The sequence below is a fragment of the Bos indicus x Bos taurus genome, unplaced genomic scaffold, assembly GCF_003369695.1.
Source record: "Bos indicus x Bos taurus breed Angus x Brahman F1 hybrid unplaced genomic scaffold, Bos_hybrid_MaternalHap_v2.0 SuperScaffold_100135, whole genome shotgun sequence".
NCBI classification, from domain to species: Eukaryota; Metazoa; Chordata; class Mammalia; order Artiodactyla; family Bovidae; genus Bos; species Bos indicus x Bos taurus.
The window spans coordinates 1,035,856-1,047,514 of record NW_020867067.1 but is presented as its reverse complement, the minus strand read 5'-3'; positions in this window follow the sequence as shown (position 1 = coordinate 1,047,514).

Genomic DNA, 11,659 nt, shown 5'->3' with positions numbered 1-11,659 from the left:
GTCTATGCTGCAGCACGTGTCAGAATTTCCTGCAGTTTTAAGGCTGAGTGATATTTCATTGTAGGTTTATGTCATATTTCATTGTATGTTTAGATCACACTTTGTTTTAGGAGAGCTTCCCTGATAGCTGAGTTGGTAAAGAATCCACCCGCAATCCAGGAGACCAGAGTTTGATCCGTGGGTTGGGAAGAGCCCTTGGAGAAGGGAAAGGCTTCTTTCAGAAACACTTTCAAAAACAACACTTTTGAGTGCCTTTATTTTCTTTATTCAGATGGTTTTTATATATGGGAAAAATTCTGAAGTTGCTTATTTTCCTCTTATACTGATGTGCACTTATTGTTCACTGAAATTATTTATTTATTTGAGAGAGAAAGAAACCAGAGTTTTACTTCTTGCTTATGTAGTTTTCTCTATGCAACAGTTCCTGGGTAACTCCCTTCATGCCCCGAGAAGAATATGCTTTGGTCTTTCCTCTTTTCCTCTTGTATATCAAAACAGGATTCCTCCAGGACCAACCTAGCAGTAGAACAGACATTTAAGTAGTCTGGCTGACTTTGTCCGTCATTTATGTTCACCTCCACTGATCAGTATTGGCCACTATCCCTGTGTATCTCAGGCAGTGTGGGAAGCATAGTTCTCCCTTTGGTCCTGAGACACATAGAAACTTTTTGAGTCACAGTAAATGTTTTTAGATAGCATATTGAAAAGCAGAGACATTACTTTGCCAACAAAGGTCCGTCTAGTTAAGGCTATGGTTTTTCCAGTGGTCATGTATGGATGTGAGAGTTGGACTGTGAAGAAGGGTAAGCACCAAAGAATTGGTGCTTTTGAACTGTGGTGTTGGAGAAGACTCTTGAGAATCCCTTGGACTGCAGGGAGATCCAACCAGTCCATTCTGAAGGAGATCAGCCCTGGGATTTCTTTGGAAGGAATGATGCTGATGCTGAAACTCCAGTACTTTGGCCACCTCATGTGAAGAGTTGACTCATGGGAAAAGACTCTGATGCTGGGAGGGATTGGGGGCAGGAGGAGAAGGGGATGACAGAGGATGAGATGGCTGATGGCATCACTGACTCGATGGATGTGAGTGTGAGTGAACTCCGGGAGTTGGTGATGGACAGGGAGGCCTGGTGTGCTGCGATTCATGGGGTCACAAAGAGTCAGACACGACTGAGCGACTGAACTGAACTGAACTGAAATGTTTTTAGAGGTTGTGGTGCCCTCCTCTTTCTGGTGGGGTGTGGGTATCCTCATCATTCACCAGGCATGTGCTTTCTAAGACTTCCTGTGGGCAGGACATTGAGTGGGCACTCGAATCCAAGGGAGCAATCCTTCTCCATCTGCTTTAAGAAGTCTGTGGTCCAGGCATTGTGAACCAGTGAAGATCCAGCGATTATAACTCTTAGCTCATTTTTAATAAACTAAAAGTAGAAATAACAGGCTTCTTTCTCCTTTATCTCTTAAAGATTAATCTGCATTTTACCTTGTAAATAAAGTAGTGACTGTTGTCTAGTAGATATGACTATTTTGCTTGACAGCAAATACAGCTGAGAGATTAGTAAGAGCTGTTCTTGTGTAAAGTGAGAGCAAAGAACCTAATGCTGACCAAAACTTCATTCTACAGCATGTTATTATGTACTCTCTGCCATTTTTAGTCCTTTAAGCTCAGATATACTTTAAGATTGTGGTATATCTCTGCCTCGTAGTTTAAAAAATTCATCTCTCTGCTGTACAGTTTGATTTTTCCACCATTGTAATGTACTGTTCTTGCCTCCAGGGCTTGACAGCACACATTCTAATTGTTCAATCCAACATGACCATGGTGACCACACTTCAGCTTGCTCTGGAGAAGCCATTTGCCCCAGCAAAATATCTTTATACACATCTATCCTCCTAGTTCTAAACTGCATCAAGTACATCAGAAATGTTGATGCAGTGATTACTCTTTGATTTTGTGTTGGTGACTCTAAAATAATACCTGAAGGTACAGAGAGAGGCAGCCCAAAGGGGCAGGAAGTTCATGGGCTTTGGGACCAATATCTGGGTTCAAGTCTTCCCCCATTTTGGAGAATTCACTGTTGTCTGAACTATATTTTATGAAAAAAGATAAGAATAATACATACCTTACAGTAGTATTGCAAGGATTTGTGAGATGGTAAAAGGGTATTGTTCCGACTCTTTGTGGCCCCATGGACTGTAGCCTATCAGGCTCCTCCATCCATGGGATTTTCCAGGCAAGAGTGCTGGAGTGGATTGCCATTTCCTTCTCCAGGGGATATTCCCGACCCAGGAATCAAACCTGGGTCTCCCACATTGCAGGCAGACGCTTTACCATCTGAGCCACCAGGGAAGCCCCTACACATTCAATAAGTGGTAACTATACCAATAGCCGTTGGTGAGTTTTTCATATGGATATTTGTACTTCATTTACTATATGCTGCTGGGAAAGTTAGCAGCAGCCATATTTTCTTTAGCAATACTTTGTATTGTTTAGGGTTCCCTGGTGGCTCAGATGGTAATGCGTCTGCCTGCAGTGCAGGAGACCTGGGTTTGTTCGATCCCTGGGTTGGGAATATCCCCTGGAGAAGGAAATGGTAACCTACTCCAGTACACTTGCCTGCGAAATCCCCTGGACAGAGGAGCCTGGTGGGCTACAGTCCATGGGGTCACAAAGAGTTGTACATGACTGAGCGACTTCCCTTTCTTTCTTTCCCTTTACTTGTTCTTTTAAGACCACCTTATGAAATTCACAAAATCTCTATCAATCTGTATGTTGTAATTATAGTACTTCTTTACCAAAAGAAAACCACTTTATTTTCTTGAGGAAAAACGAGATTTTTTTTTTTAATGACCCATAATCCCACAATAAAGAAATGATCCTTGTTATCATTTTGAAATATTTTCTTTTAATGTTTCTTGTTTCGTGCATTCTTGGGCAAAATTGGTATAATGGTTTCAAGTCATTACATGAATATTTTCGGTTGTTTTAGTTTGGGTGTGCTGAAGCTGAAGTCTAGGATGGGAATTTGAATGCAATAGGTTATTTGGGAGGGGGTGGCAGGAAACACTGGTAATGGAGTGGGGAAGTGAGACAAGAAATGGGGAGAGGGCCGCACAGGACGTGTTATCAGGTATGTTCCAGGCTGGGTTACTGGAACACAATCCTGCTGGGAAACCGTAGGAGATAGTGTGGAGCACAAGCCTCAGGGTTAGCTTCCCTGAGTGAGGGAGTTGGGGTATTTACACACCAGCTCTGCTTTGTCTGTTGACTGAAGGCTGCCGGAGGGGAGGGCTTCTGGCTGCTTTGTGCTTTAGAAGAGCCGGTTCAGGTGGCAGACAAAGCCCTCAGGCAGAGTTGCAGGAAGTCAGGCTAGGGTGACATGGAAGGCACCAGGGAAGATACTGACAACATCGGCTCACCCATATTACTCAAACAGTGTATTTTAGACTGGCTATTGAACAGTTCACAGTGTGGATGAGTGCCGCCTCAAGGGTTATAGTCCGGCAGTTACTTTTTTCTATGTTCTGTTCCTCCTCACAACAAAATTTCTCACAGGAGTTGTGTACAACCACTTTTCCACACTTTCAGACACAGTCCTCTGCTCAACACATCTTTAAAAGATTTCAATCTCTTTCTCTTTAAAATAATGTCTTTCCTAAGTCACCAAAAGATCTTCACGACCCAGATAATCACGATAGTGTCATCACTGATCTAGAGCCAGACATCCTGGAGTGTGAACTCAAGTGGGCCTTAGAAGGCATCACTATGAACAAAGATAGTGGAGGTGATGGAATTCCAGTTGAGCTATTTCAAATCCTGAAAGATGATGCTGTGAAAGTGCTTCACTCAATATGCCAGCAAATTTGGAAAACTCAGCAGTGGCCATAGGACTGGAAAAGGTCCGTTTTCATTCCAATCCCAAAGAAAGACAATGCCAAAGAATGCTCAAACTACCACACAATTGCACTCATCTCACATGCTTGTAAAGTAATGCTCAAAATTCTCCAAGCCAGGCTTCAGCAATATGTGAACCGTGAACTTCCTGATGTTCAAGCTGGTTTTAGAAAAGGCAGAGGAACCAGAGATCAAATTGCCAACATCCGCTGGATCATCAAAAAAGCAAGAGAGTTCCAGAAGAACATCTATTTCTGCTTTATTGACTATGCCAAAGCCTTTGACTGTGTGGATCACAATAAACTGTGGAAAATTCTGAAAGAGATGGGAATACCAGACCACCTGATCTGCCTCTTGAGAAATTTGTATGCAGGTCAGGAAGCAACAGTTAGATCTGGTCATGGAACAACAGACTGGTTCCAAATAGGAAAAGGAGTACGTCAAGGCTGTTTATTGTCACGCTGCTTATTTAACTTATATGCAGAGTACATTATGAGAAACGCTGGGCTGAAAGAAACACAAGCTGGAATCAAGATTGCCGAGAGAAATATCAATAACCTCAGATATGCAGATGACACCACCCTTATGGCAGAAAATGAAGAGGAACTCAAAAGCCTCTTGATGAAAGTGAAAGTGGAGAGTGAAAAAGTTGGCTTAAAGCTCAACATTCATAAAACTAAGATCATGGCATCCGGTCCCATCACTTCATGTGAAATAGATGGGAAAACAGTGGAAACAGTGTTAGACTTTATTTTGGGGGGCTCCAAAATCACTGCAGATGGTGACTGCAGCCATGAAATTAAAAGACGCTTACTCCTTGGAAGGAAAGTTATGACCATCCTAGATAGCATATTCAAAAGCAGAGACATTACTTTGACAACCAAGGTTCTTCTAGTCAAGACTATGGTTTTTCCAGTGGTCATGTATGGATGTAAGAGTTGGACTGTGAAGAAGGCTGAGCGTGGAAGAATTGATGCTTTTGAACTGTGGTGTTGGAGAAGACTCTTGAGAGTCCCTTGGACTGCAAGGAGATCCAACCAGTCCATTCTGAAGGAGATCAGCCCTGGGACTTCTTTGGAAGGAATGATGCTGAAGCAGAAACTCCAGTACTTTGGCCACCTCATGTGAAGAGTTGACTCATTGGAAAAGACTCTGATGCTAGGAGAGATTGGGGGCAGGAGGAGAAGGGGACGACGGAGGATGAGATGGCTGGATGGCATCACTGACTCGATGGATGTGAGTGTGAGTGAACTCCGTGAGTTGGTGATGGACAGGGAGGCCTGGCGTGCTGTGATTCATGGGGTCGCAAAGAGTCGGACATGACTGAGCAACTGAACTGAACTGAAGTCACCAAAACCCCTGTCTTTTCCAAATCCAACTGGTACTCTTCTGTCTTCAACTTATCAGCCTCTCAGAGGCATAGGCTCAGGTTCTCCTGCACTCCAGTAACTGCACATTCTCTCCCTCCTCAGTCTCCTTGGGTGAGTCTCTAACTGTGAATGCTAGATGGTCTCAGGTCTCAGCCTTGGGCTTCTCTCTCCCTCTTTCTCTTTGATTTGTTTCTGTATATCTTATTTTTTAATGATAATCCTTAAATAACTATAGAAAAGTGTGAATACTTTATATGTAATCCATTTGGGAATTATTTACATTTAAAAAATAAAATTGCAGAATATTTTAGCATTCTGAAACTATTTCATGTCAAAAGAAGAGAGGAAATTTACTAATTATTTAGGAACACTTATAAATCCATGGGCTTCCCTGGTGGCTCAGCTAATAAAGAATCTGCCTGCAATGCTGGAGATCTAGGTTCAATCCTTGGGTTAGGAAGATTTTCTGGAGAAGGGAAAGGCCACCCACTCCATTATTCTGGCCTGGAGAATCCCATGGAATGTACAGTCCCTGGGGTTTCAAAGAGTCCGACATGACTGAGCAACTTTCACTTTCACCTTCACTTTCATAAAGCCACTGGTAAACCAAAGCACCTTCTGATAGCATTCACTTTTCGAGCTGTCATCCTTGGGTAATTTCAGTCTCACAGAAGACATCTGACACCAAGAGGCATCTAAGTTGCCAAAATTAGATCTGCAAACTCATAATTATTCCTATCAGAGATCATCAGGTCTTTATTTTAAAGCCTATTAAATCTTACTTTACAAGCTAGTTTAAAAGTAGTAAAAAGTAAAGTATTATTAGACAAGATAAGAAATAAAAATATAGAAAAAAATAGATGTGAAATTTTTTAAAGTTAATTTGCTGTTAGTAAGTGTATATGAATGAATCTGTAAACCCCTATACCTATGTTTCTTAGCCCCTAAGTGTATTTCACCAAATGGCATAATACTACTGCTGGTAATGATATCAAATAGTTAAGAATGTTTGTCATTATGTTCTGCAAACTGCAAGGGAGGGACATCAGCAATACATGTTAGAAAAAAATGTCCATAAAAAGTCAATACTTTGTTTTAATATTGACACATGATGGACTTCATTTCTGTTGTCCATATATAATGAAAGCCTTCATGCAAAGATGTGACTCTTAAGAATGGGAATTGTACACACAGTATAAGTTGTATGCTTGGTGAGGGTAGGAAATACATTTCATCCAGATGCAATTCGGTACTTTTATGCCCACAGCTTCCCTGAGAGTGCAATTGAAAGTAGACTGGATGAAAGGAAGCAAGGGAAGTCTCTTCTCAGAAAACAAAGAAAGAATTCTAAAGTTCTTTATGTTTAGAAAGAATATTTCAGGTTTTTAACCTCTGAATGTTATAAAAGTATCTAAAATATAGATTAAATATTAATAATATACAATATAAATTAATTTTATAGATGTATTTCTTACCTCAAACTCAATTTCTCTTAATTTCACTGAAGTTATATTTAAGAAACAAAAAATTTAATGAAGCAAAATGGACTTGATTTGCAAGGGGTGGGAAGGAGATTATAACTCTGGTAGTGTTTTATGAGTTATTTTAAAAAATTGACAAGAGAAAAGGTAAATTGTTCTTATTTTCTTGATTAAATTGAAGAAAGTTATCATGTGACTTATAAGTCTAAGAAATACTATAAGGGATCAATGGGACATTTTATTAAAATGAATCTCAATCAATACATTTAAAAATCTCATTTCCTCTACTATAACACTTCATTTTTTAAAATTGTTATTTATTTGCTTATTTAATTTTTGCCGTGCTGGGTCTTTGCTGCTATGCATGGGCTTTCTCTACCTGCGGTGGGCAGGGGCTACTCTTCATTGTGGTGCGTGGGCTTCTCACTGCCGTGGCTTCTCCTGTTGTGGAGCACAGGCCCTAGGGCGCACATGCTTCAGGAGTTACGGTTTGTGAGCTCAGTAGTTGCAGAGTGCAGGCTCTAGAGTGCAGGTTACACAGCCTGTGGGATCTTCTGAGGGCAGGGATAGAACCCATGTCTCCTGTGCTGGCAGGCAGATTCTTAACCCCTGGACGACCAGGGAAGTTTGAATGTATAATCATCAGTGTCTCACAAGAATTTCATAGATTTTTCTTTCTGGGGGAGGTGAGGCGGGGCAGGCACAGAGAATTCCTTCTCTCCCCTGCCTCCACACACCATAGCTTCCCCACTGTCAACACAGAGTGAAAGATTTGCTACATCTGATGAATCTATAGAGACACAGCAGTCACCACAAATCCATAGTTCACGTCAGGGTTCACTCTTAGTGTCGTGCGTTCCATGGGTTTAGACAAATGTATGATAACATTTCCATCATTGTGGTATATTACAGAGTATTTTCATTGCCCTAAAAATCCCCTGTGCTCCATCTACTCATCTCTCATCCTACCTCCACCCTCTGGCAACACTGATTTTTACTGTCTCCATAGTTTTGCCTTGTTGTCACATAGCTAGAATCATACAGCGTGTAGCCTTTTCAGACTGACTACTTTCACTTAGTAATGAGCATTTATGTTTCCTCCGTGTTGTTTCATGTGTTGGTAGCTCATTTGTTTTTAGTGCTGAGTAGTACTCCATTGCCAGGATGAACCAGTTTGTCCAGTCACCTGTTGAAGGATATCGTGATTGCTTCCAAATTTTGGTAGTTTGAATAAAGCTGCCCTAGATATTTCATAGGTTCAAAAAAATGGTTTCTCTTCCTTAAAAATTAAATATATAATGAGCCAGCTTACTTCAAATATGCATCCAAACCAGACTGAAGAGACACCTCCTTTCTTTCATTTCATGCTCTCTCCATATTTACATTAATTGTAAATTAATTAATTTACATTAATTGTTGTTAATATTAGCATATCAATTCTTTCCATCTTCTATTTTTTAAAACAGTGAAGGAAAATGTAATAAAACACCTAAATGGATCTACAAAGAAGGGCCATTATGATACAGAGATGATTGTTTTATGGAAACTGAACAAGTTGACTGATAGAAATGGATGGCAATACTTGGTAATCAGTTGCTGGGTGAAATTCTAAATTTTGAAATAGGAAAAGTGGTTTGAGGTTAGCATAGTAAAGGTTATGACCCAACAGGACATCTAGATGTGTGCTAGAAATAGCCTCCAGGCTGTTTTGATTAATGAGTAGAAACTTAAGTCTCTTGGCTGTTGCAGAACAATAAGTGACATACACATAAAGGTATCAAAACTTTTAGTCCAGAATTTGGTCTCAATTTAGACAGAGTGGTGTCTCTCATGGGGTACAAGCAAGCTATACCACATAATTTGATTCTGAACTTTGTGTGGCTACATGACATGGAGTTAAATGTATCCTTACAGATCAGCTCATTTGAAGAGGTGGCACCTCAGGCTCTCTGACCAAAACTACCAGCTTTGAACCAAAAGCCAGTTGCTCTTTCCCAGTTGCTTCTTTTCTAAAGCTATCACCTTACCATGGATCCTCCATCTGGTAGATTGTTGTCAATAGTAAAATAAAATATTGTCACCACACAGAATCCAGAGAAACTCACTGCAGGGAGTAAAACAAACAAACCCCTCCCCTGCCCCCCCCCCCAAAAAAAAACCCTATCACTTTGATCTCGATTCCTCTATGTGGTAGACTCTGGTCAATAGTAAAATACCATTACCAGGCAGAATCCAGCAAAACCTACTACAAAGTAAGAATCCAGAAAGAACCTACAGTTGAGTCAGAAAAAGGTATTAGCTGTCAGTGCAGTAGAGATAAGTCAATATACAGTGGGCTGATTCTGAATTGACAGGTGATACACAACATGTTTTGCCATGAAAGAGAAATGAAAGAATGGGAATGGCAGGCAGAGCCTAACAGCTTCTTTGCTAGAATACCTCACAACTTCTTTGTTTCTTTCATCAGTACACTCTCAGCATCCAGCATTTTTTAAGATCTTCTCCCATTTTGGTCGTTCTTCAAAGCTTTCAATACCATTTTTGCTGTTGCTGCCTGGGTTTTCTCTAGTTGTGGTGAGTGGGGGCTACTGTTTGTTGTGGAACATGAGCTATTCATACTGTTCATGGGGTTCCCAAGGCAAGAATACTGAAGTGGTTTGCCATTCCCTTCTCCAGTGGACCATGTTTTGTGAGAACTCTCCACCATGACCCATCCATCTTGGGTGGCCCTACCTGGCATGGCTCATAGTTTCATTGAGTTAGACAAGGCTGTGATCCATGTGATCAGTTTGGTTAGTTTTCTGTGATTGTGGTTTTCCTTCTGTCTGGCCTCTGATGGATAAGGATAAGAGGCTTATGGAAGCTTCCTGATGAGAGAAATTGAGTGCAAGGGAAACTGAGTCTTGTTCTGATGGGTGGCAATGCTCAATAAATCTTTAATACAATTTTCTGTTGATGGGCGGGGCTGTGTTCCCTCTCTGTTGTTTGGCCTAAGGCCAAACTATGGTGGGGGTAATGAAGATAATGGAGACCTCCTTCAAAAGGATTTGTGGACACAATGTTGCATTCAGTGCCCCTAACTCAGCAGCAGGCCACTGCTGACTCACACCTCTGCAGAGACTCCTGGATACTCCAAATTTTACAGAATTTCTGAGGGTCAGTAATCTGGGAGCAACTTGGCTGGGTGACCTGGCTCAGGGTCCCTCATGGGGCTGCAATCAGATGCACGCTGGAGCTGCAGCCATCGGAAGGCTTCTCTGGGGCCTTACTAAGCAAAGTAATTCTCAAAATTCTCCAAGCTAGGCTTCAACAGTACATGAACTGAGAACTTACAGAGGTTCAAGCTGGATTTTAAAAAGGCAGAGGAAACAGTGACCAAATTGCCAACATCTGTTTGGATCAAAGAAAAATCAAGAGAATACCAGAAAAACATCGACTTCTGCTTTCTTGACTATGCCAAAGCCTTTGACTTTGTGGATTACAAGATACTATTTAAAATTCTTTAAGAGATGGGAATACCAGACCACCTGACTTGCCCCTTGTCTGTATGCAGGTCAAGAAGCAAGAGTTAGAACCGGACATGGAACAATGGACTAGCTTCAAATTGGGAAAGGAGTCTGTCAAGGCTGTATATTGTCACACTGCTTATTTAACTTATATGCAGAGTACATCATGTGAAATGCTGGGATGGATGATGCACAAGCTGGAATCAAGATTGCCAGGAGAAATATCAAAAACATCAAATATGCAGATGATACCACCTTTATGGCAGAAAGCGAAGAGAAACTAAGGAGCATTTTGATGAAAGTGAAAGGGGAGAGTGAAAAAGCTGGCTTAAAGTTCAACATTCAAAAAAAGAAGATCATGGCATCCTGTCCCATCACTTCATGGCAAATAGACGGGGAAACAAAGGAAACACTGACAGACTTTATTTTCTTAGGTTACTAAGTCACTGCAGATGTTGACTGCAGCCATGAAATTAAGAGATGCTTGCTCCTTGGTAGAAAAGCTCTGACCAACCTAGAAGTGAAGTGAAGTGAAGTCGCTCAGTCATGTCCAACTCTTTGCGATCCCATGGATAGCCTACCAGGCTCCTCTGTCCATGGAATTCTCCAGTCAAGAATACTGGAGTGGGTTGCCATTTCCTTCTCCAGGGGATCTTCCTGACCCAGGGATCGAACCCAGGTCTCCTGCATTGCAGGCAGATGCTTTACCGTCTGAGCTACCAGGGAAGCCAAGACCAACCTAGACAGCATATTAAAAAGCAGATTACTCTGCCAACAAAGGTCTGTCTAGTCAAAGCTGTGGTTTTTCCAGTAGTCATGTATGGATGTGAGAATTGGACCATAAAGAAAGCTGAGCCCCAAAGAACTGATGCTTTTAAACTGTGGTGTTGGAGAAGACTCTTCAGAATCCCCAGGACTGCAAGGAGATCAAACCAGTCAATCCTAAAGAAAGTCAGTCCTGAATATTCACTGAAAGGACTGATGCTGAAGCTGCAACTCCAATACTTTGGCCACCTGATGCGAAGAACTGACTCATTGGAAAAGACCCTGATGCTGGGAAAGATTGAAGGTGGGAGGAGAAGGGGAACAGTGGATGAGATAGTTGGGTGGCATCACCGAGTCAATGGTCGTGAGTTTGAGCAAGCTTTGGGAGTTGGTGATGGACAGGGAAGCCTGGCACGTTGCAATCCATGAGGCTGCAAAAAGTCGGATACAACTGAGCAACTGAACTGAATTGAACAGGCTTTCCATTGCAGTGACTTCTCTTGTTGCGGAGCATGGGCTCTAAGCACACAGGCTTCAGTAGTTGTGGTGCTTGGGCTTAGTTGCCCCTTGGCGGCATGTGGGATCTTCCTGGACCAGAGGTTGAACCTGTGTCCCCTGCATTGGCACATGGATTCTTACCCA